Genomic DNA, 26,493 nt, shown 5'->3' with positions numbered 1-26,493 from the left:
GGATGGACCCCACTACTGACCCCCAGGAACACCACTCCTGACTGCTTGCTAGTTGGATTTAACTCCATTCACTCTAGGTCCATTTCTCCAGCTAGTTCTTTACCCAGAAAAGAGTGTCTCATGGGCTGCCAGTTTTCCCAGGAGAATACTGTAAGATGACATCAAAGGCTTTGCTAAAGACCAGGTGGACTATTCCAACAGGCTTCCCCTCATCCACCAGGCTGATCATCTGGTAGTAGAAGGAGATGAGGTTTGTCAAGCATGATATGTCTTTCATGAATATATGCTGGCTGGGTGTGATTTCCCACATGCTATGTGATCTCACTCAAGATGTTCTGTTCTATAATTTTCCCTGGCATGAAGGTTAGGCTGACAGGTCTGCAGTTTTCAGGATTCTCCTTCTGACTCTTCTTGTAGATGGGTGTCATATTAACAAGCCTCCAATATTCTGGGATCTCCCCCACTGAGCAAGAATTCTGAAAAATGGGGTAAAGCAACTTAGTAATTACCTCCACCACATCCCCCAGCAGTATCAGGTAGATCCATCTGGCCCCATGGATTTGTGACAGTAAAAGGTCTCTACCTATTTCCACCTGAACTGATGATATTTATTCAGCTCCCCATTCCAGGCATCCAGGTCAGGGGATGGAGTACCCCAAGGATAGCATACAGATGTAAAGAAAGTATTGAGAACCTCAGACTTCACCGTATCCTCCATGGCCACATTCCCTACACATTCAGTAAAGTAAAATCTCCTTAGCCCTCCCTCTTACTGTTAATATTTTCATAATTTGTTTTTTTTTTTGTTTGTTTTTCACTATAGCGTCCTTTCTAATTTTCTTAGCTTCTTCATACTCTCCACAGGTTGTCCATCCCTCTTTTCAGAGGAGGTAGACTCTTTTTCTCCTGAAGTCTTAGCAAAATTTCCTGTTCATTCATGCTGATCTTCTTCCACTTTGGCTCATCTTATGACACACAGGGACAATCTGTTCCTGCACCTCTAAGAGTTTCTTCTTGATGAATGTCCAACCCTCCTGAACCCCTTTACCCTTCTATGACAGACTCTAAAGGAATTCTCCCTATCAGTGTCCCTGAAAAGCTCAAAGTCTGCCCTATGGAAGTCCAAGGTAGCAGTTCTGCTGACATCTGTCCCGACTTTACCAAGGAAAGAGAACTCTACATTTCTTGGTCACACTGACAAAGACAGTTCTTGACCTCCACATCTCCCACCAGTACTTCTCTTGTGAACAGCAGGTCTAGAGGGACCTAACATGGTTCCCTCATCTGGTAGGCTCTCATACCAGCTGAGTCAGAAAGTTATCTTCTACACTCTAGAAACTTCCTAGATTGCTTTTTTTGTGCTGTACAATATTTCCAGCATATGTCAGGAAAACTGAAGTCCTCCTGTGAGAACAAGGACTGTCAATAGCATAACTTCTGCCAGCCATTTATAGAACATCTCATCCATCTCTTTATCCTGTTTAGGCAATTTACACACTCTTTAACATAGAGAACTAAGCCACTGCCTCTCTTTCCTTTATCTTTTCTGAAGAGCTTATAGGTGTTCATTCCAGTATTCCAGTTTTGGGAGCAATCCCACCATTTCAATAACAGCAACTAAATCATATTCTGCCTGGTTCATGATGGCTTCCACCTCCTCCTCTTTGTTGCTCATGCTGTTTCCATTGGCATAGATGGATTCACTCCAGCTGAGTATTTTGCCTCTACTCACAGCCACAGCATTGTTCACCCAGGCTCATCTCTAGCAAGATTTATTTTACTTCCTATTCCCTTCATATTTAGTTTAAAGCCCTCTCTGTGCACTCTACCATTTCCTGAGCTAGGATATGTTTCCTTCTCTGAAACCAATAAGCAGCCATTAGGCTGGGTACTGAGTAAATCACCTGTGACCAAAAGCCAAAATTCCTGTCATGGCACCAGACTTGGCCACACATCTATGTGCTTTCCTGGTCCTCTTAATATCCCTTGCTGCCACTGAAGGGATAGAGGAAAAATACCACCTGTACTCCTTCTCCATTAACTAACCTCCCCACTCTCCTGAAGTCCCTTTTCATAGCCCTGAAGCTTTTCTCAGTGCCTTCATCACTGCCTGAACTACCAGTAGGGAATAATAATCAGAGGGGAGAACCAGACCAGGAAGTTTTTAGCAGCATCCCTGACACAGCCTCTGAGAAGCAGCACACTTCCATGCAGGTAGGATCTGACCAACACGAGTTCATCTGTCATCCCCCAACCCCCTCTCCCCCAGAAGGAAGTCACCCATGGCAATTACCCTTCTTTCATTCTTGGCAGAGGCAGCCTTAAGACATGCAGCTGACCACATTGTTCTGGACAGCCTTCTGCTACTTCCTTCTCTCTCTCAAGTTCTAGAGCCTCAAATCTATTACATAGGGGCACCTAGAGTATCAAGGTAGGAGGCAGAGGCTTTTCCTTCAACACCAAGAAGAGACTCATTTCCATTCCTCTTTATCATTTAGATTTGAAGCCTTCCTTTGCCTGACAGCAACCGGGCAGAGGGTTCACCACTGATTGACATTTATCACCTTGTTGACTTCCCTGCAAGTGTGGCAGGGAGTTGTTCCACAAGTCAGTCTACCTCCTGCTCACATTTCCTGATGTGCCTTAACTTCTCCATGTCTTTTTTGAGCTCTGCCATCATACTGAGCAGATCTTCCACCTGTTCACACCTCATGCATGTGCTATCCCTGCTGCTGCCCAATGGTAGCAACAGGCCGAAACTCTCGCTGCAGCTGCATTTCTGGGCAGGCACTCCATCTGGGCTGCCACACTCTTTTTGGCAAGAGCTTTCTGCCTAGTGGAGACCATGGCTAAATTTGTAGTCTGAGAGGCAGCTGATAGGTGAGTTGGTCTCCTGAATGGGAAAGGATAGTCCATCCTCCCTCCTTGCCCTGTCTGCACTAACTACTGCTGCCGTTTTTGGCTGCCATCACTGCTGGTTCCATCCACACTACATCAGCATCACCCCTCAGGGTCTCCACTCTTCCCTCTCAGCAGAAGGCTGGGGTTCCCTTGCTTTCCTGACAGCTCTTTTCATGGTGTTTTGCCATATTTTTTACCTCTCTTTGAAGAGTCCCTTGATAAGAGCCTATGCTATGAAGCTGATCCACACAAGCTCTTCACTGAAAGAAGGAATAGTCTGGTAGATGTAACCTAATATTATAGAACTGGATATAAAACTGTGTCCTGATAAGGCATGCTACAGTGAGGGGTGGCCCATTTGTCTGCCTGAGGAGGAGCATTGGAAAATCTGGTTAAGAAAAAAAGGGTTGCTGATACCACTGCTTTCCCTCTTTTTCCTACCAAATATGAGCTTGAGAATAATTTATAAACTGAGTAATTTCCAGTAAAAAGAGAATGTAGTGAGATAACTACATTCTTCACCATTTCATTGTTTATGTTACTTTTTAAAGACAGATCTAGGTGTTATTTACAAATTAAACTATACTTTTTCCATGTGTGGCAGAAGAAAGTTATGTATTTAGCATTTTTCTGCTATGAAACTGATTTCTGTGTCTTTTGTGTGAGTGTCTGCTGGACAGTTTGTGAATGCAGAAGGTTATGCATTACCCTAGAGTTCAATAAGGTTTGGATAGATTTATGGATGAATGGCATGTTCAAGCATAACACAGCCCACAATAGTACCCAGAATTAAAGTCAGTATGTAATCTCATCCTTTCCTCATCTCTTATAAAAAAGAAACATCCACCATGTCCTCTAAAGTGTTGGAATTTGTCTGTTCCATAAAAATCACCAGACAATTACTTCCCACATAATTCATGGGCTGAACACTATTTTTCTTGTGTGTTCAGCCAATGTAAAACAGGAAGAGAGAGTCCATACAAATCTGTGTTTAAAAAAATAAGTCCATCCAAAGCAGGTAATATAGTTCTTTACTAAAAAAGAAATTAAAAGTTGTATATAGTTCATAGTCATTCACAGAATGGCCCGGGTTGAAGGGACCTCAAGGATCATGAATCTCCAACCCCCCTGCCACATGCAAGGACACCAACCTCCCCATTGAATGCTAGACCAGGCTGCCCAGGGCCCCATCCAACCTGGCCTTGAACACCTCCAGGGATGGGCCATCCACAGCCTCTCTGGGCAGCCTGTTCCAGCACCTCACCACTCTCTCTATAAAGAACTTACCCCTGACATCCAACCTACATCTTCCCACTCTCAACTTAAAACCATTTCCTTTTGTCCTGCTGTTATCTACCCTTTTAAAGAGCTGACTCCCCTCTTGTTTATAGGCTCCCTTTAGGTACTGAAAGACTGCAGTGAGGTCACCCCGTAGCCTTCTTTTCTCCAGGCTGAACAAGCCCAGTCCCTCAGCCTGTCTTTGTAGGGGAAGGTGCTGCAGCCCCCTCTCATTATCAAGACAGACCCCTGGGGGACACCACTTGTTACCAGCCTCCATCTGGATATAGAACCATTAATCACCACCCTCTGTCTGCAGCTTTTCAATCAATTCTCTATCCATCAGGTGGCCCACCGATCAAATCCACTTATGCAAAGAATTGGTGAGCCAAGCCAAAGTGGAATGCACCTGGAGAGGCAGAACAGGAGTATTTGGTTTTGTGAAATGATTAAACTAAGTTAACTTAATTCAGAGCAGCAGGAACAACAGATGCTGCTACCTGAATTTATTTTCTTTTGTTTCCAGATGAGTTTAGAGAAATAAACACTGAAACATAAAACAGGTCTGTGAAGATGGCTTTCTTGTCCTTCCGCATAGCCCAGCACTACTCACTGCAGTGCATACCATGTGGCTTAAGGTTTTGGAAATTTGTTTTCCTCAAGATAACATTGCTGTGTAACTGTTGTAAGGGCTTGTTCAAAGTAAGTTAAAATAAAATAACTATTCATACATTTGGAAAAAAAAAAAATCCTCTTTCACACTGTAGAATACCTAGAAATGGTAATTCATGGATGTATAATCGACAAGTATATAGATGTATATACGCAGATGAGTTAGGTTGGTCTTTAGAGAGTGTGGAGCTGGAAAGATTACCATGTTGGAAAGGGACAATCAGAAATGAATAGAGAAGCTTACACATATCCTGGGCTTACAGGAAAAAACTCCAAAAGGAACAATCTCTAGAGAGAGATTCTTCCTTAGTGGCAGTCAGCCCTTAAATGGGGTCTGGGAGAGTAGAGGCTCCATCCCTTCCAGTCACACAGGTGAATTGCCTTCACCTGTGCTCCCGCTGCTGACTCACTGCTTGCCTCAAGAAATCAATAAGAGGTTCCAGCCATGATTCAATAGTTCCCATACAATGGAACACACTAAATTTGGAGAGGTTCAGGCCATGATTCAATAGTTCCCATATAATAGAACACACTAAATTTGGCTTTTGTTTGCTTCCTTGTTTTTTTGTTTGTTTAATAAGCTAGACAGTGTTACCCAAAGGACCTTCTTGATCATCACTGTAATAAATATTACTGAGATATTTCAAGCAAAGTTTTCCCTGTTTTGAAGAAGTAGCAAAGTCCAGGTCCCCTAGAAAGGTAAGAAATGCAAAAGTATCTGGAAGTTGGACACAGAGAAAGTATTTTCTCTACTGGGATTCCACCACGGTGTTGGCAGGGTTATCAAGACCTAGTGGTGCGTGTATCCACATAACACTAATGCATATTGCAAATGAAATGGAAGAATTGTCTAGAAAGGGCTCCAGGAGAAAGCTCCATGAAGGTTTTGTTGATTATTAATAGATAGTTAGATAAAAGATGAAATTCTGGAAAACTACTTATGTGACTGCTACTGCAGGTCTTTCTGTTGAAGACTGACCAGGCATTTAGTCTTGGCTACTTTTGGATATTACCACACCAGGCAGATGCCTAGAACGTAAGACTGCTGTATATGCTCATAATGATGCTGTGTGTATTTCAGCCCTGGAAAATCAAAGGAGCCACTGCTTGAGGGATGTAGTGGGGTATCTGAAGAAATCACTACAGATGCAGTGAGAGCAAATACTCTTACTAACATCAGCTTTCTTTCTCTATTCTTGTAAGAGATTATTCTTTTACATTATTGCCTCAAAGCTTGCTGGGGACACAGATGAGCAAGTCCAAGCAAGTCCTGGGAAAGGATTGTGAAATCCTTTGTCTGAGGGACAAGGCCAGGGACAATGAGAGAGAGATAAGCCACAGATTAATGGCCAGGAGGCAGTCTTTTGTGTGGGTTTATCTTGAGGAAGATGGCCATCTCAGGAGGTGCTGCACATGACTCTTACCCAAGCGCCCAGGAATGCCACGGTGGCAGAAGAAGGATAAAGAGTTTTTCTGGCAACAGATTCCTCATGAGGAAGAAGAATTTTCTGACATGAGAAGCCTCACGACCTGCCTCTCTCCCTCCTGGACTTGCTCTGTCCTCTACCACAATGCTGAAGAAGAACAAAGATGTCCATCATCAGATTCCTCACTATGGAATTCATGCATGCTGATGGACTCTCCTGGGCCTGCTACCTGAGTTTTGCTGCTTCCTCCTGCTGCCTCCTGCTACCTGCTTGCTGCCCGAAGCCGGTCATGCTGCTGCTCTTCCCCCCCACTGGGATCCTGGTGGTGAATATCCCCGCTTTATGCAATTCTTGCTTCCTTCCTATCTTTTCTATTTCCCTCCTTCCCTTCCCTGTCTCCCTGATTAGGATTTATAATAAACTGGTTGGACCAACATTTGAACCGTTGTTTCTTAATCTCACGCCAGATATACAGATATTAAAAGAACCTCATCTCCCTCCTATAAATTGGAAGGAGACAATTCTCCCTTCATATGTGTGGGAACAGAAAGGCCAATTTTCTCAGCCTTTGACTTACTCTTCTGGGTTCTCCTTGTGAGAATTGTTATTTGTCTACCTCCTTGTGGCAGCAAAGTCCAAAATTAAATCTAATATTCACCTACTGAGAAGGAAAGGGCTGGCATTGGGTTATTTTCCATCTGCTAACTCTCTGTTGTTTGAAAGTAAACTGGAATCTTCCAGTGTTGTATCTAATAAGACAGTTTCATTCAGTTGTCAGTTGTTGATTTCAGGTGACTGTTGATCACATTGATGGAAGTAAATAGGTCATTGGTGATCAGGGTCTCAATACATTGGAAGAGGTTTAAGAATGTTTGCAATTATGTAAAATCATGCAGAACTAACAATGAAAAATAAGTTGTTCCCCCCACTCTGAATATGTTTACATAAGCGGGAATAAAACGGAGATACAGCACCATACATATTAATGAGACAGCACCATCTAATCAAAACCCATTGTCTTCTGCCAGCTCAATCAACAAATTATTATAGAGGATAATGTTACACTTATGAACTCTAAATGTTTATAAACAACTTAAATTACTATTCTACAGTAACTTGTCTTCAAAAGCATTCAGGTTTAATATTGCATCAGAACAGAAGGATAAATGTGTAAGATCAAATAAATACTCTGATAGAGATACTTAGTTATGTTGAATAAAAATGTTAAGTCTGAAATTAATGTATGTGCTTTTTCTGATTTTCTCAATGGGGTAAATAAATAAACATCAAGTTGACAGTGTAAAAAGATTTTTCAAAATGCAATAGTCTAAGAAAATAGTAGAGTTCCTAGGAATCTTACACGTTTCTGCAAACTATTATAGACTCTCAGAAACTGAGTATATTTCTTCAAATTCTATGAATTCTGTAAATGCCAATAGGACTTCTTTCACACCATCACTTCTTTCTTCTACTGTCTTTTGTTTCTAGTGAGTACAGGATTAAGTGATTATTTCTTTTTATTCTTTATTAGTTACAGTGAACTATTCTGTATATCAAGTTCCAGTAATCCACAATCTGTGTCTTGTGCATAGTGTATTTAACAAGTCAGAAATGTTACAACATGCTTTCAAAATATTAATTCATGAAGAAGCATTTTTTTTTTAAGTTCAAACAGTAATTTCACATTCCTGTAGATCCTATTTCAACACATTTTGTAGTAAAAGGAGCCTTTATTTCTGCTTCTTTTTCTACTAATTAGTCAATACTGTTTCAAAGTTTCGTAAAATTTTACTTTAAAAGGATGACGTTACCATGATTTTTGTAATGGAACTAATTCTCTATGCAGAGAATTCAATTTTCTGTGCAACCCTCTGTCTGTAAGAGGACAGACAACAAAATTTAACTAAAGTTAACATGCATTATAAGGCTAACTAAGTTAACGAAAATTAATATGTATTATAAGCACTGAAACAGTCAAAATGTTTATTTATTTCTTTCAACAAAAGGTAGAGGTTTTACAATGAGTTGTTAAACTTGGGTCTCAGCAAAGATGAAACATCAGAAAGCACTCTGAAGTTGTACTTGTCATATTATAATGAAATTATAAGCATTTGTGTAAAAAAAAAAAAAAGGTTTATTAGCTGAAAGATAAGCTATTCAAAATCAGTTAGTGTGTTCTAACTCAGTAGACTGTAATTAGCTTCCTAGTGAAAAAGCAGTTGGGTTAATATTGACAGCTTAACCAAATTTGTCTGAAGTATGCTTAAAGTCTACAAACATAGCTTTATTAGATGCAACACAGCCTTCAGATTCAACATTTATTGGGTACTAATGCAAAAGATATTTTATCTCCAATTCCTGTGAATTTGTATAATGTTTAAACAGCAAGGTTTTGGTAACAAGGCAGCTGAGGTGATGGCCTTTATGAGATGAGATCAGGATCTGCTCTCAAGTTACACTCAGTTGTTTCCTGCTAGATCCAAAAGGACTCCACTGCTGGTCAAATCTGAACTGATAAATAGCATTGCCCCTACAATAACTTATTTAAAAAAGGGTAAAAAACACTGTGTAGCAGCTGTGAGAGAAATGAGTAAAAAATGTGAAAGAAGCTCTGTAGGCACCAAGGTCAGAGAAGGAGGGAGAAGTTGTGTGCCAGGCATCAGAGCAGAGATTTCCCTGCAATCCATGGTGAAGACCATAATGACAAAGTGTGTCCCTCCGCAACTCAGGGAGGACGGTGCTGGAGTATGTCAATGTGGCCTGAAGAAAGCTGTAGCTTGTGGAAAGCCAATAAAGAAGCAGACACATGGTAGAAACTGAGGACCCTAAAGGGGAGCCCACGCTGGAGCAGGTTGTCTGGTAAGAGCTGGGGCCCAGATACGACCCACTCAGAAGCAGTACACTCATAATGAAGTGTGCTCTGTGGAAAAGACCCACATCGTAGCATTTTTTGAACTACAGTCCATGGGAAGGTTACCCCAGTTGGAGGTTATTCCATAAGAGAACCTATAACTAACTGAAATAAATAGTTGCATATGGCTGCAGTCATTCTTGACAAGAGAAACTGATGTCTCTGTATTTCCCTTGGCAGCAGCCCTAAAAACACCTTATCATTGAATGATGGAACTGTGAAATCACCTTCATTTCCTTCTTCTTTACTGTTCTCCTTTCCCTGCCACTATGAGACAAATTATCCAGTGACAAGCAGAATTATTCAGAAATGGTAAAGGCTTATCATGTTATTTGAACACTGAAGAGACTGAAGTGATCTAATCCTAGCAGTGACAGTTGTGACTGCTGGGATTTGTTGCCAGCTCTGGGACTGGTTTGCTCTGCAGACTTGCCGAATTTTCTAGCCCATCTGCGAAATGGAACTAACATTTTTTGATGCCATAGAGCTAAGCATTTTTCAATACTTTGAAGATGTAAAGAGCTTTAATAGTATTAAGTCTCACATTTTAGCTATATAAATCAAAGAAGAGAGTTTGGATTTATTTATTTATTTTGTGCAGGAGACCCTATAAAAGCTGGTTCTGGCCCAGAGTTGAATCTGAAACAAATAACGTATGGAAAAAAGCTTAGTTTCAGGAAATAGCCATGTCTAAAAGCATACTAGCCAGTTATTCCTTTGCAAACTGCTATAAGGAATATGAATTCTTTCTTTCTGTATCTTTTTCTCCAATTTTATTTATTTTTTTTAAGTTCTATAGTTAGCTTTTCACTTTTACTTTTTGTCTCCTCAGAGTCTAAGAAATATTTAAAAGTGAAGGTCAAATGAAATGATGGAAGAAAACCCCCAAAATATTTGCCATTGCTATTCTGAGGCCTAAGTAGAATATTAGCTATCAAAATAGAAAGCATGACAGTTTTATTTCAAAATATAACCTCTAGACACAACAAAGGTTATAGAAGAATTAAGGTAACTCCATGAAAAATCCTCTACATGGAATTACCATGTAATCAAAATGATGCAGAAAAGCAACTACAATGATCTAAGAAATCTAAAGAATATATATACAACAGGAAAAGGTTTACCTCCAATGCCTTTGAATACAGCATAGGAAGTTTTAATTTGACACATATTGAGGAAGGTACAATTGCATCATACAGCATCTGGCAGAAATACAAGTTTAGACCTGGAAAATGAAGTAGAGCATAAGAGCCAAGGCATCTCTTATTAAATTATTTCCAGATCATAGAAAGTTCCTTTCCAAAAAGATACTACTATTCTGCATCTTATTCTAGGCTTTGTTGATTTTCAGCTTGCTCAGGCATTTTGCTCTTCAGTGCACAGAGGGTAATGTCCATAAAAGAATTTACTTTGTGTAAACAGCAAAATGAAGACGTAGTGAAGGTGTCACAGTTGCCATGAGCATACATTTTTGCTTTAATACAAGTAATGAACCAGAGGACTGAAAATCTGTGTTAGGAAACACATACCTAAGCATATGTTGTTATTGATGTCAATAGGCCTGGAAGGCCGAAGTACAGTTTATCTTGGAATAATTCCATAATGAGTCATAAAATGAATGATCTTATAACCTCACATTGTCAAATTTAGTGTTCTAGATACAATTATGAGTAATGCAAATCTGTAGACTTGTTAGGACAAAGAGTGAAAATGTAGCACAATAACAGATTCAGGCAGAACCACTGTGTATGCTATACCGTAATAAACTAATATAGATTTATTTTGCTACAGTCTGTGTAGTGAGGAATATAATCCAGTGTAGCATACACAACCTGAAAAGAATAAGACAAACACAGTATTTATTCACCTCTCATGTAAGCTGTGACTAAAGCTGAACAGAGAAAGACCATTTCTCAGAACCTGAAAACTAGGGAAACCAGGTGAAATTATGCTGTGCCGTATTTCAGGCAAAGTGAAGCATCTTTTTTGACAAAGAATGTAAACTTAGAAACCCCTTGCCACAGTATTATCTGCATATGATTACATGATATGGATTAATAAAATGAGAAATATAAAAGAAATGAGAAACCATTAGTATTTATTAAAATTATTAACAGAACATGTATCTCAGAAAATTCCAAAACATTCTGGAAGTTTGTGCTTGATCTATAGATGGAATATGACGAGACCAAACTTAATGCTTTCAAGGGGAATATTCTAGGCAATGGGTCTGAACCCACAAAAGCAATCTGTAATGCCAGCAGGAAGTTATCAGGCCATACTCTTTCCAATCCCTTTGCTTCAGATGCTTACTCCTCTATTGCCTTAAGAGACTTCACCAGCAGTGCCTGAAATAGATCATTTCCAGACAGTCAATTTGAAATAATCCATTGAGAAATAGGTTTTCAGTCCATCAATTTCTCCCCTGAACTTAGTCTTAGCTTCCATGCTCTTCTGGAAAGAAACTGAATTTATATGGCTTAGTCTCAGTACCAAACCATGAGATATGGCCAAAAACATTTAAGAATCAATGATTGATTTTAACAATGGCAAGGTGCCTATTAGGAGTGAAAATCTAGGTGAAAAGTAAAGGAATTTACTAAAAACAAAACAAAACAAAATAAAAAAAAAACACCACTATGGATTTAGATTTGAAATTTATAGAATCATAGAACCGTAGAATCCTTAAAGTTGAAAGGGACCTGTGAAGGTCATCTAGTCCAACTCCCTGCAATGAACAGAGAAACCCCAGCAAGATCAGGTTGCCTATGGATCAAATTTGAGGTCAATCTTATGCAATTTTTTTTACCACTAAAAATAAATTTTATAAATGTGACGTCAGCACATTTATAATTCCAGACATGAAATTTATAGTGTCATATATATCACATTATTCAATTGAAAACAATTAATTTTATTTTACTGTGTACTCAAATTGAAATTTACAGTACTTCTGTAAGTTTTCAGAGGAAGATAAATAAGGCCTCACATGCAATTAGTAAGAGGTAAATAATGAATAATGAAATGTATACTTGTTTGTTGCCTGTTTTCTTTAAAATATCTTGCAAATGCTAACATTGTGACTTAATAAAGCATGAGACATGTACAGTGGCTCTCTGCATCTTCGCTCTCCTTCTCTTTCTCACAGATGTCATAGTATATTCTGTAACATTTCAAATTTTATTATACTAATTACATCTAAAATGCTTGTGTAACTAATATCTAAGTATATTATGCATTTGTGTACAGCTAAATGAACTTTAGAGAAATAGCAATGCTGTTTCATTTGCAAATCATGTAATTATACCTAACTGCATTAGATATAAAAACATTATACATGCTGTTCAATCTCTGGACTTAATGAGTACACATAGTGTTACAACTGTTCCACTGCTGCAGTTTTTCAGAGGTGCAGGAATTTCACACACTAGCCTATCAATCCACCTGAGCATTATATTAGTGAGTAGCACATTTCTTATTACCAGGAAGAAAAAAAAAAGAAAAACATAAAAACTGCTACAAACTGAATCAAAACTTAATTTGCAGTCTAATTCATGTGTATTTAAAATGAATGATATGTCCTCAAGATTATATTCAGAAAGAATTAAAAACAAACAATGGCAACAACAAAAACCGCAAAAATTCAATATATTTTGTTCAAAACACTCTGTTACTTCCCAAAAAGGGAACCTCTGATATAAAGTCATAGCAAATTAGCCTATATTGCATACCATAAAGACAGACGTAAACATCTACAAATTCTGTACTGGCAAGATAAAGTTATTTTTATTTTCTCAGCTCACTATGCACTCCACTCCTCAGAACAGGCTACTTTGCTTCCCTGAAACAAAGAAGCAGAATCACAACACTTCAGCTCTTACACTGTCAGATTCTTACTGGGAATATCTATCTATTTGGATGACTCGTGGTCTTGAGTTTGTTGGCATTCGTACTGAAGCAGTACAGACATTAATTTGCAGTTTCAAGGCACTCTCCTGAGAAGTAGTTTTTGTCTAAATCTGTTTAAAGATCAAAAAGAACTTTTTTACTCCATGTGAGTAATCCTTCCTCCTAAACAGTTTAAGTGTACTCCTTTGTCAAAATTCCAGTTATGAATGCAGTGTTCTTGTCTGTTAGTAAGTTTTAGCGCAGATCTTTCTAAACACATCAAAGTCTTATTATATACATATATTATGTATATGCACATACATATTTATGGATATGTATGATATATATATAATTGCACTTAGATGTATATAAGACTACATTTTAAAAGTTATTAAATACAAATAACAACAAAACCCACAAAAATTAAATATATTTCATTAAAAATGCTGTTATTTTTCACAGAAGGAACATATGCTGTCAAGCTATAGTAAATTAACCTATATTGCATGATACGAAGAGAGACACACATATATATTATAAATACATATATGAAATATATATAATTATATATATATAATTACGTATATATGCATTTATATTATGTGTAATATGTGTATACAATTATATGTATATAATATAATTACACGAATATGTATGTATATACATGCATATTTATCTTATTTAACAAAACAAAACAAAAAAAAGGAAAAGCAGAACAAACAAAATCAACAAAAATAATTGAACATCACTTGAAAAAGAGACTGGTATTTTGTTTGATATCCTTTTTTTCTTGGTCTTCTCCTTTACATGTTTTCTGTGAAAGTTCTTCTCTCGTAAGGATGTCAAATGGATCCATTAAATTCCTATGGACTTCTGAAGCTTCAGGTTAAAAAAGTATGTTCATTGAGGGCCATCTTTTAACACTCTTCTTTGCCAAGCAGCTCTATCTTCAGCTCTACTGGATGGTCACTGACTTATCAATACTTATTTTTTGCAAGGGCAATCTTCATTCTTGACTAAGTATTTTTCTTGTTTGTATCTTCCTTATCAGCAATGCTTGATTGCTTTTCAAGAAGAAAATCTCTCTCTTCAATTAAAATTATTCAGTGGGTGCCATCATTTTAGGATCACAACCTAATATGAGAGACTAAACTGAAGATAAAATGTTATATAATGGAATTGGCTGCTTGCAAGAAATATGTTAAAGTGTGTTCTAAACATCAACTTCCTATCTTGTACTATGTTTTCCAAGTTGTCATAGATGAAAACACCAGTGAAACATCATCTGCCTACCTTTAGTAAAAATATTTTGGAATTTTCTACTCTAAATAGCCATCCTTATGCAACAAAGGATATTTCATTTGTCTAGAGTACAACATAAAATAAATGGAACAAGTTGATCTGCAACACTTTCTTCTTCTGTCTCCTGACTAATGTTCTGCTAATGGGAGGGCATCCTCTTTTTGCAGAAGAGTGAAAAGCATAATGATAAATACAGAGGGAAAAAAAAGGAAAAAAAAAAAAAAAAAAAACAACACCTTTGAAACAATAATTTCTGTAAGGATGAAAGAGGAAATATCAGACTGCCCTCTGTGAAAATTAGAACAGAGGCTGGACTTACACCAAATATTCCTATGCATCTAGTGTGAAATAACTGAATTAAAAATAGCTGACCTGAGGTGAAAATAGTTCCTCTCTCTGTGCATGTTGCTCTAAATGAAAAGTTCTGTCTGTATGACACAACTTCTTTCAGCTCACACACTATACTTTTCAGCTGCAACCCCTAGTGCTAGAGTTTACAAGGAAGATTCCAGTAATGAGACTTGTAAGGGTGGATTCCAGGAAGCACAAAAGAAAACTGGATTGAGTGGGCTTAATGGTAAGGCAGAGTTCAGGCTGTAGGATGAGGGTCATGGCTGAGATCTTCTAGACAAAGGGAAGGAGAGTGAGATGAGAACACACAGATAAAGATGATCTTTTAAGGCAAGATTTTCAGCAGAAATAGGCTGTAAGCCAGACAGCCTACCAGATTACTTGAGTATATAGGAAATATGGGAAAGGAGAGAGGAAAGAGACAGAAGTAATAACATCTAAAAGATTCCATTCAGGAACAAAAGTAAAGGAAACATACAGGTAGAGATACTGGTTAAAATGATACTGTCAACTACTATACACTTTTCCTTTCCAGAAACATGCAGTGTATACTTTTCAGATGTATTTTCTCAACATCTAGCACAAACTCATCTTGGTAGTTCGTGAGGAAGTATCAGTTTGCAAGATCCCAGAACATTTCTCTGGATTCAAATTCAAAGAATTTATGTACAGTGTAATTTTATTCCACCGTTTTTTTTATTGAGACATGACCTGTTTTATATTTAGATTTCCTTGTGTTTCATGCAGACACTAAGCAAAGATAAAGTTCAGGAGAGAAAAAGAAGCTTTATTCTGGCAAACAAAAGGCTCAAGGACTTGATGATAAAATGAGAAATAAAGTTTCCAGAATGGAAAATAAACAAATGAAACAATAACAATGACAAACAAACAAATAAACAAACAAATAATCTTTAAGGCAAGACTCTGTACTGAGTCCTTTTTAGCTGTGTCATTGCCTCACATAACAAAGCGTAACTGACAGTGTGATTTTCTGAGTCCATAATTTGTTTTTTTCTGGGTAATTTATCTGTAATCTAGTGAACTGTATCATTTATCTGTGAAATGTAAACTCTGCTTTATTTTTATTTTTTCTTTCTTCACTCTTTCCAGGGGATTTCATAAGTTATTAGGACAGAAGTTTGAGTAATGGAAAAATTTAACAAATATGTCTGCAGTGTCCAAATGTTTTTCACTTCAAAAATAAGTGTACTCTTCAGTGTGGGCTCTTAGGATTGGCTAACTGCAGATTAAATGATCTTTCTTCTCTTTGGAGAGATACTGGACCATTCAGGTTGATATACTACTTTATAGACTGTGTCTCAAAATGTGTACATTATCCACAATTTCTATTAAAGTTAATCACAATCTCTTTGCTATTTCTTCAAAGAGAACACAGAAAATGTAATGAACTAGCTGACAGACTCTTCTGCAGTCAATTACCTTTTGTCATTTCACAACCTCTGAAATCATATGAAGAATCTTACTGGTTAAGAGAAAAGGGGAGAAGGACATGAAAAACGATTGATCCTGTCCCAACCTGAGCATATGAAAAGACCATACTCCAAAAGATTCTATATTCTGCTGAAGGCAGAAGGCTAAGAAGAGTTTTAATTATAGGATCACCGGTCATCTGCATAGTTCATTAGCTTGCTTCTTAACTCTATTCCGCACGATTCCAATTGACTTCCACAGAATTGCACTGAAAAGCAGTTGAGATTGGAAGGAACTTCTGAACATCATCTGATCCAGCTCACACAGACAAATGACTTAGAGAACTAATACTAAATAGTATGGATGCACGCCAGTTTTAATGGCTTAGTTTCAGAGTCAGTGATTGGTTCTGGATCATCTCTCCTTTAGCTACACTGACATATTCAACTGAAGAAAGTGAGAATGCACTTTCACATCATATCGAAGATACAAAGGTATGTGAAGAACACAAAAGGTAAACATGAAGAAAACCTTGACAGTAGTTATGTTACCATAGCACTTTAAGCTGTTGTGTTAGTTGTGATAAAAACACAGGGAAAAAAAAAATAATAATAATTTGGCACAGATAGAGTTTGCAATCAAGATTATAAAACACAAAGCAGCAAATGGATGTTGTTCACAGAAGAAGAAACAAAATTCTGAGATGATTCTCCCTAATTGTAGTGGAGAGACTAATTATTGAAAAGTAATAATACCAGAATTTTTTCAGGATATTAAAAGCAAAGAATAAGAGGTTTGCAAAGGCAGAAAAATAGTGAAAAGTAAGGCAAGTAGCAAAAACAGTGTGGGGAAAATAAGAGGAGATTACATGTATCTTCAGTTATATTTACGAAAACAGTTTCAAAATCAAGGAGTACTTTCATCTTCTACTCAGGACTTCCTAGCCATATTGTTAGTGATTAATCCACTTACTGTAAAATGCTAATGTTACCAGCAGGTTACATCAAATATTTTTTCTAACTGTTTACTCAGTTCAGTGAGAATTAATTTCATAGTGCAATACATTTGCCAGTATCTCCTAGAAATATTAGATGTAATAATTCTTCTTATAGGAAGTTAAAATCTTTATGATGTTGTTAGAAATAATTGGTGTGTATGAAGGAAAAGATGTCCATCAGTTTCTCCTGGTGGGATTCCAGGATGTATTAACACATACTGAGTATGTAATTATCAGAATGCTATTATAACAAAATGAATGATGAAGGCTCAATCTGCTGTGATTTCTATTGTTTGCAAACTGACCCTTTACTCTTCAAAGGGAGTTACATACATAATGCTGCTCTGACTTTTTCTAAATCTCACTTATAGTAAGAGTGGACGTTTCTATTCTTCCATGCACAGGGCCATAAGTACACTGGAAGTATCATCTAAAAACAGAATGCACTTGTGTTATTTTGTAGGAGAATAAGAGTTTCAAGGAAAGTGCTTAAAAGATCTTGACAAACAATCTTGATCCCTTTCTTCTGTCACAAATGTAAACACTCATATGTTACAGTCCAGTATTCTCCTTATTCTATTATCTTATTTCTAACATTAGCCAACAGTGAAAGTTCAAATCCTGAGCTTGAAGAAAGGAAAGGGGAAGGGGAAGGGGAAGGGGAAAGGGGAAGGGGAAGGGGAAAGGGGAAGGGGATGGGGAAGGGGATGGGGAAGGGAAAAGGGAAAGGGAAAGGAGAGGAGAGGAGAGGAGAGGAGAGGAGAGGAGAGGAGAGGAGAGGAGAGGAGAGGAGAGGAGAAAGACAGGAAAGTATCTTTTACTTATCACTTACAAGAAATTATGGTTACTAAATGCATTAAATGATTGAAAACTCTTTGGACTGAAGTTAGACCTGCTCCTCACCTTGAGTATGTGCAGCTTTGGGTGTCAGTACAAAAAGGATATAAAGCTATTAGCCCAAAGGAGGGCTACAAAGATGGTGAGGGGTTTAGAGCGGAAGACATATGAGGAGAAGCGCTGAAGTCATTTGATTTCCTTGGCCCAGAGAAGAGATGGCTGAGGGGAGAACTCACTGCAACATTTGGCTTCCTCGGAAGGGTAAGCAGAGGGGTAGGTGCTTATTTCCTCTCTCTGGTGGCTAATGGTAGAACCCAAGTAAACATCATGAAACTTTGAGAGAAGTTCAAGTTGGATATCAGAAAAAAGTTATTGATCAAAAGAGTGGACACTGGAACAGGATCTCCAGGGCAATGATCATGGCTCTGAGCTTGATGGAGTTCAAGAAGTACTTGAAAAATGCTCTCAGATATATTATATGATTTTTAGTTGATCCTGCGTGGAGCCAAGAGTTGGACTCAATGATTCTTATAAGCCCATTCCAATTCAGGATATTCTGTGATTCTACAATACTGTAACTAGCTGTGTTGTTCAGGAGTTCGTGCTGGGACTGGTCTTATCCAACATCTTCATCAGTGACCTGGATGAAGGGATAGAGTCCACCCTCAGCAAGTTTGCTGATGATACAAGGAGTATCCCCTGAGAGAAGTGGATGACACAGTAGAAGGCTATTAACATTCAACAAGACTAGAGAGTTGGGAAGGGAGGAACCTGATAAGCTTTAACATGAACAAGTGTAGAGTGTTGTATCTGAGGAGGTATAGCTGCATGCAGCAGTACAGGTCAGGGAATGACATGCTGGAGATGAGCTCTGTGGAGAAGGACCTGGGGGTCCTGGTGGACAACAGGTTGGCAGTGAACAAGCAGTGTGTCCTCGTGGCCAAGAAGGACAATGGTATCCTGGGATGCATTAAAAAGACTGTGGCCAGCAGGTTGAGGGAGGTAGTTCTCCTGCTCTGCTCTGCCCTGGCAAGGTCACAGTTAGAATACTGTGTCCAGTTATGGGCTCCCAGTTCTAAAAAGAAAAGGATCTCCTAGGAGTCCAGCAGGGTGCAACAAAGATGACTAAGGGCCTGGAGTATCTCCCTTATGGTGAAAGGAGAAAAACCTGGGGCTGGAAGCCTGAATCTGATAAATGTTTAGAAATATCTAAAGGGAGGTGGGAAGCAAATGAATGAGGCCAGGCTCTTCTAGATAGCAGATAGTGATAGGACAAGGAGCAATTGCCTAAAACTTAAACATAATAAGTTCCATACTAACATGTGGAAGAAGGGTGATGGGGAACAGGAACAGGTTGCCCAGAGTGGTTATGGAGTCTCCTATGGAGATATTCAGGATTTATGTAGACTTCTACCTGTACAATTTATTGTAGGGTATCTGCTTTGGCAGGGGGCTTGGACTTGGTGATCTCTTTATGTCCTTTATAGCCCCTGCAATTCTGTGATTCTGTGATTCTATGAACAGGATCTAGCACTCTAGATATGTCTCCTGAAGGCTCTGTAAAGGGGAAAGGTCATCTACCTCATCCTGCTAGCAAAGATCTTCCATATGCAGCTCAGGAAACGGTTGGCAATCTTAGGGGCACATTGTTGGCCTGTCCTCTTGTCATTCACCAGTAATCTCAGTTCCCTTCCTGCAAAGATCTTTTCCAGATGTCACTGTTTAGTTGATTCTGTTGTTAGCAACAGGCCTTCCCTCTGCTTCGTTTAGTTGATTCTGTTGTTAGCAACAGGCCTTCCCTCTGCTTCATTCCTTGCTCTTTCAAGAGGGGAAGAGGTACAAAGAACACAATCAAGATAAGGAGGGATAACTAATTTACTACAAATGATAAAAGAATGTAAGTCAATATGATAGAAAAAAATAAAACAAATGGGAGAGAGAGAAATTCTAACCATGTTACTCACTGTACCACCAGAAATGGAAGAGATCTCCTCACCCATCACTTTGCTATTCTACCTCTTTTTCCCCAGAATTGGAAATCGATGGGGAGTACTTGAGACATCTGGGGACTGTAGTTTCCCTTCTCGGTGTATTTTCTTCTTGGAGAGCCAGAACTCCTGTGAGCTAATACTCACAGGGGCCGACCAAGGAAATGTACTATGCTCTATCACGAAAACAGCTTGCTGCATGATGTCAATATATGGAATACTGATAAAACCAGGAAACCAGCTTTTCAAAACTGAGCTTATCCTGGTACATGGAACTGCATTCATAGTTACAGGACTAGCATTTCCTTCTATTGAATTTGCACAAGATTCTCACTTGCCCATTTCCTCTCCAACTAGTCCAGGTGTTTTAAGAATGGCAACACAATCACCTGGGGTCTTAACCACTCCTCCCACTATTCTATCAACTACTGGGGAAGTAGGCTGTCATTTCATCTAAGTTACTTATTAAGACGATGAACAATACTGGAATCTATGTTGATCCTTAGGGTACTGTGGTCATTGGCTTTCAGTGGGGCTTTGAACTACTAATCATTACTCTTTACACCCAATTTTTTAGCCACTTTTCAGATCACAACACTATCCATTTACCTATTTACCTTTACTTGAATCTATCTATAAAGAACTTATAGGAGATTATATTGAAAGCTGTATTAAAGTTGGTACAAACACCAGATACTGTTCTTCAATAGTCATCTCATCGTATAAATCTATGCAGCTGATTAAGGTCTCCTTACTTAACACTTAATTCAGTGTAATTCCTCCTTCATAAATTCATGCTAAAGATTCAAACTACCTTACTCTTCATGTGTTTGGAATAGTTTCCAGTATTATTTGCTTCATCAGTTTTCTAGGAACCAAGGTGACGCTAACCATTCTGTAGTTACTTGGTTTCTCTTTCTTGGCCTGCTAAAAGGAGGGAGTAATCTTTGTTTTCATAGAAGCATGAGAAACTTCCCCTAGCTTCCATGATGTCAATACACAGCCGCTATTGATTACCACTGACATCAGATAGCTACCTCAGCACCTGTGAGGACAACCCATCAAGTCATATAGACGTCTCTATGTATGTATTTTTAAAAAATATTCCCTAAGATGATCTTCCTCCACAGTGAGAGTGACTCTTCTTTGCTTTGGACCTTCACATGGTCTGAGGAAGCTGGCATTTCTGAAGGTTAGTCTTACCAGTGAGAACACGATGAAGATATTGAATATCTCAGACTTTTTCACATTTTGTAATCAACGCCTTATCTCATTCAGCAGTAGGCTTGTATTTTCTTAGTCTTTCTTTTTCTTCTGATGCAGCTGTCTAAGAGTTTTGATGACCCTTATTAAATCCAACTCCCGGTGACCACACTTTTTCTTTCCTAACGTGTTCCATTCAGGTTTGACAGTGTTTCTACATTCCTCACAGGTCACTAGTCTCTGCTTCTGCTTCTTTCACTCTTCTTGTTTTTTTTTTTTTTGTTTTTGTTTTTGTTTTTGTTTTTTAATTTGTTTGTTTGTTTTGCTTTGTTTTGTTTTTCTTTGTGTGTGTGGGTGTATGTGTGTGTTTTGTTCGTTTTGGTTTTTTGTTTTGTTTTGTTTTGTTTTGCATCAGTTAGGAACTTCTTTCTCATCCATGAAGTTCTGTTGCTTCTAATCTTCCTCAAAGGGAGTAGGTATTTTTCATCATGGAAGTGATCCCTGAATATCCACAAGTTCTCCTGGACCTTTCTTCTTCCCAAGGCTATATCTGATGGGAGCCTTCTATGTAGATGCCTGAGTCTGTTGTCATGAATCCCAGGGTTCAAATCTTGCTTTTCGCCTTGATCACCTATCACAATCCAGAACTCCACTATCACAAAGTCACTGAAAGCAAGACTATCTCCTGACTTGATATCCATCCCTAATTATTCTGACTGATAGTTTTTGGTTCTGTGGAGCATCTTCTCTTAGATCTTCAATCACTTTTGACAAGAAGTAATCATGAGTGAAATCCAGAAACCTGCTGAATTATTTGTACCTTCTGTATTGTCCTTCCATCAGATAACCAGAAGCCAGAATTTTCTTAGATTCCCAGTTCAAGTTGGTTGCTAATCTTTTAGATATATGAAATTTGTCAGTATATATTGTCTTGAAATATCCTGCCTGATAGAAGATAGCTTGAAATTATAGCAAATCCACAGAACTGCTGATAGTCTTATGTTTTTACACAGGAAAGCATAACAAATGGAGACACAGCCCCTTCTTTTCTGTCATCTAGCCAACTTCTGCAGCCAGAAGGGAAAGAAATGTCAGAAGGTTTATTTGTCTTTTTTTTTTTTTTTTTCCATTTCTAGAACCTAATTTACCTTAATTCTATATTGATTTCAGAAAGACTGTGGCCTACAAAAAATTTTCTTTTCTATCCAGATTTGATTTGAAAAAAAATCTACACCAGGCTTGTTTATTTCTGGGAAGGAGCTACATGATCCTCTGAATCAATAGAAGTCCTATAATTGATATGCATGTATCAGTTTTTGATATACAGTATTTGATTAGATAATTGTTCTTGATCATTTATTACTTGACTCCATTATGAACAGAAAATATATTCCTGTTCAGCTACAGCAAGTCTAACTGCAAATCTCTGAGTTACATTTAAAATGTGAGCCTATTTTCCTTGGGTAACTATAGGAGTTAGATAGCACTTAGATGAAAATCAGCTGATTTCTTTGTCTTTCTTCCTCTGCTGGCAGGTTACTTATTAGCAACACAATCCATAAAGATTTCTCAGTTTACACATACTACCTGCACCTTACAAACCTGTTCCTTCTAGTGCTGCCCTCAGTGGACAAGTATTGCCAATATCTACTTGTTCAGAAAATCTGCCTGTCCAGACTTTTTTTTAAGGGCTCGAGGGAAGAAAAGGAAGTACTGATGATTCATGGTTGCTTCTGTTCTAAAGGGAAAAGGTAGAGGGAAGCCTAAGGTTATCATTAGTTTATTTCAGCTTTAGTCACTGCTGTCTATCAATAACTAAGTATAGTCAGGCTAGTATTTCTATGTTCTCCAACTATAACTCAGTGACTGCAAATTGCAGTACAAAATAGGTCTTTCTCTTCCCCACTGGTAAACAATGAACTCTAATTTAAAGCAATTTCAGAGTTATCCAGCCCCATACACAATAGGAATTGATGATCTTCTTTTTCACCTGTATCTGATCTTTGTGACAAATTGATCTGATAAACCAGAAAATTAAACTGTGTCTGGAGATGCCATACTAAGCTCCATTTAAAAAAAAAAAAAAAAAAAAAAAAAAAAAAAAAAGGAGATTAACCTTACACTACAGTATTTAGAATAACATAGAGCATGCTTCTATGCTCCTAAACAGAGACGTGAAAAAGAGTCAGTAGAAGCTCAAAATGAAATAAAAGTGGGACTTACAAATTTGTAAAGAGTGTTATTATACTTTTAATTATGTAATCTCCTCTGAAATCGTCCACAGAATTAAGGAGGGGACACTGACTTCTCCAAACAGTGAAAATAATGATAATAACTGTAACACATCAGAAACTAGAAATCTTATCAGTGACTTAGGTGACAAGTTTCCCACCTTGGAAAACAATAAAAAGAGTGAACATTTTGGGAACAGAATATATGTATATATATAGTAAATTGTCTACTTATAAATAATACTAAGAAATACTAGAAAGAGAAGAGAAGAAGGGAAGGGAAGGGAAGGGAAGGGAAGGGAAGGGAAGGGAAGGGAATATTTACAATGTGTTAGAAGATGCAAAAACTCAATATGGAACTACTGATGTATTGACAAACATCAATTTTCAACACTGAATTAAGATACAGACATCCCATAAAAATATAATACTTTTAAAAAAAATGAATAATGCAGCACTCCTAACTATTGAGGACCAAAATATTTTCTTCTTCATTGAAGGCATTCTATGTATTGGAGAATCATACTGTACTGCTCTTCACTCTCAGATTATTGGAACTTAAGGAATTGGTGACTCATTCTTAAGTAACTTTAAAGTTACTTCATTTCACTGAATGAGATGAAATAAGTGTTTAAACACAACTATTCTTGAGTTAGGAAATTATATTGACCCTAGAACTCAACTCTCAATATATACCAGAATGGCAGCTTATATGCCTTACATTCTGTTCTGCATTCATTTCTACTTTATTCAAGAATTGAATTTGAGTTTCACTGAATTAGAAAGAAAGGTTAAAAGTCTTCACACTGTTGAGGGCCTGAGTTACACTGCAGTAATTTCCTTATTAAAATACGTACAGCAATTACTCTGCATCATAGATGAATCTCTGGAAGGTTAGTTATATTTTGATTCTCTTTTCTGTTCACCTCTGTAACTCAGACAGATATTATCCTTCCGGTACCTGGGAATTTAAAAACAAAATAAAAAGATAAGCTTCTAAAGACTCTAAGGAAGGAGGAAACATCTGCTTTATTATGTTCTATTCTCTTAGGCCTTTATCCAAAGCCTGAAATCAATGGGTTGTCTCCTATATACTTGGTTCATATTTTCTATCTGTTGATAGTCGTATGTAAACAACTACCTTTTAAAACTGTGGCATAAGATGAAAAAATCAAGTAAACTTCTCCTTCAGGTTTACGATGAATCCTGACAAACAGAATATTTGGAATTTTCTAATATCAAATGTAACTGAAAACAAACAAGCAAAACAAAAAGAAAACAAACAAGCAAAGCAAAACAAAACAAACAAAGCAACAACACAACACAACATACAGGAACATGGCTGTTGCTGAGAAAAGAAGTTGAAGCAATTATCACTCAAAACACCTATACATCCACAGAAATCATCTCACAGCATACACATTACAACCGAGTTATAGCCAAATAAGGAATTTGCACATCACTTTTTGAATCTTTCCTCCTAAACCATCTGAAAAGACTAGTAAAAAAGCACTAATTTAAGTACAGAAATTTCCTAAGGTGGTCTGTAGAAAAGATCAACTTCTTCTAATTTCAACTTCACGACTCAAGAAAGACTGATTTACTTGTACTTCGCAAGGAAGCTTTTTTTCTTTTTTTTTCTATGCCTACATTTAAATCAAAACATGAAGGGAAAACAAACAAACAAACTAAACAAACTAAACATTGTTAATTTTGGACACGTTTACATCAGGAGAAACAATTATCTTCAGTCAGTGCATCACTGAGGTACTAAGAGCTGGAAGTTTGGGTACCCGAAACTGAAGCATTAAAGTCCCTCTACCACAGAGATGAAAGTGAACATTCATCTGAAACACATCAATTAGATATAGGTAAGCACACACACGTGTGCACGCACACACACACACACACACAAACAAACAAAAAGATGTCAGAACATAAAGGTAAATGCTTTCCTGATATACATAAGCCAACTAATTGGTGACATTATGTTCAACAATGAGAAAGGGAATCTCGGTGTTATAGTATCTCTTTGCTGATTTAGAACTCAAATGACATCTGGAGGAGGCACAGTTCTTTTTTTCTTTTTTTTTTTTCTAACAGTATATAAAGGCAACAGAGATCATACAGCACTCTATTCACTTCTTTTCTGAAAATGTAGCTCTTTATTAAGTTAATACAGAACTTGTGGTTAATGGTAGTGTATTACAGTATGCTATATAGCCATTGTTTATAGCAGTAGGAATTGTAAAAGCCATTCAGACAGAGTGGCTGTATTACTTTTTCTGTATGGATGATCTTTGTTTTCAACAAGGTCAAAAAAAGATAAGAACTTCTATGTAACCTAGAAGCTCGAAATAAATTAACAAAAAATTTCAAAACATCATTTCAACTGGGGAAAATGCCAATTTTCCTATCAAATGGAAAAGACAGTTGCAGATACTACGTAACTGGAGGGTGAGGTGGCTGAGAATGAAGTGGAGGGACAACCTCCAAGCTTTTCTAGAAGAGGCAGTTTGCTCCACGCTTGAAGACTGCCTCCTACAGCAAAAAAAGCAGGGTGCTAGTCGCTGGTGACTCCCTTCTAAAAGGAACTGAGGGCTCTATATGTCGGCCTGACCCCACCCGTAGGGAAGTGTGCTGCCTCCCGAGGGCACGGGTCAGGGATATCTCTAGAAAGCTTCCTGGTCTTATTCGCCCATCTGATTAGTATCCCTTATTGGTAGTTCAGGTCAGCAGTGATGCTGCTGCTGAGAGAAGCCTGAGGGCTATAAAAAATGACTTCAAGTACTTGAGGGTACTTGATGGAGTGGGTGAGCAGGTGGTTTTCTCTTCTATCCCTTCAGTGGCGGGGAAGGACACTGAGACACTGACAAAAAAAGCCCTCCTCATTAATAAATGACTCAGAGGTTGGTGCAGGCACAACAGGTTTTGTTTATTTGTTTTTTTTTTTTTTTTTTTTTTTTTTTTTTTTACCATGGGGCAATTTACTAGGCTCCTGGCATGATGGCTGCAGATGGAACACACCTGTCTGCAAGGGGTGAAAGGATCCTAGCCCAGGAACTGGCGGGACTCA

Source organism: Centrocercus urophasianus, unplaced genomic scaffold, assembly GCF_019232065.1.
Source record: "Centrocercus urophasianus isolate 14NV4802_14NV808 unplaced genomic scaffold, USGS_Curo_1.0 seq_9, whole genome shotgun sequence".
NCBI classification, from domain to species: Eukaryota; Metazoa; Chordata; class Aves; order Galliformes; family Phasianidae; genus Centrocercus; species Centrocercus urophasianus.
Note: the sequence above shows the minus strand (reverse complement) of the source record.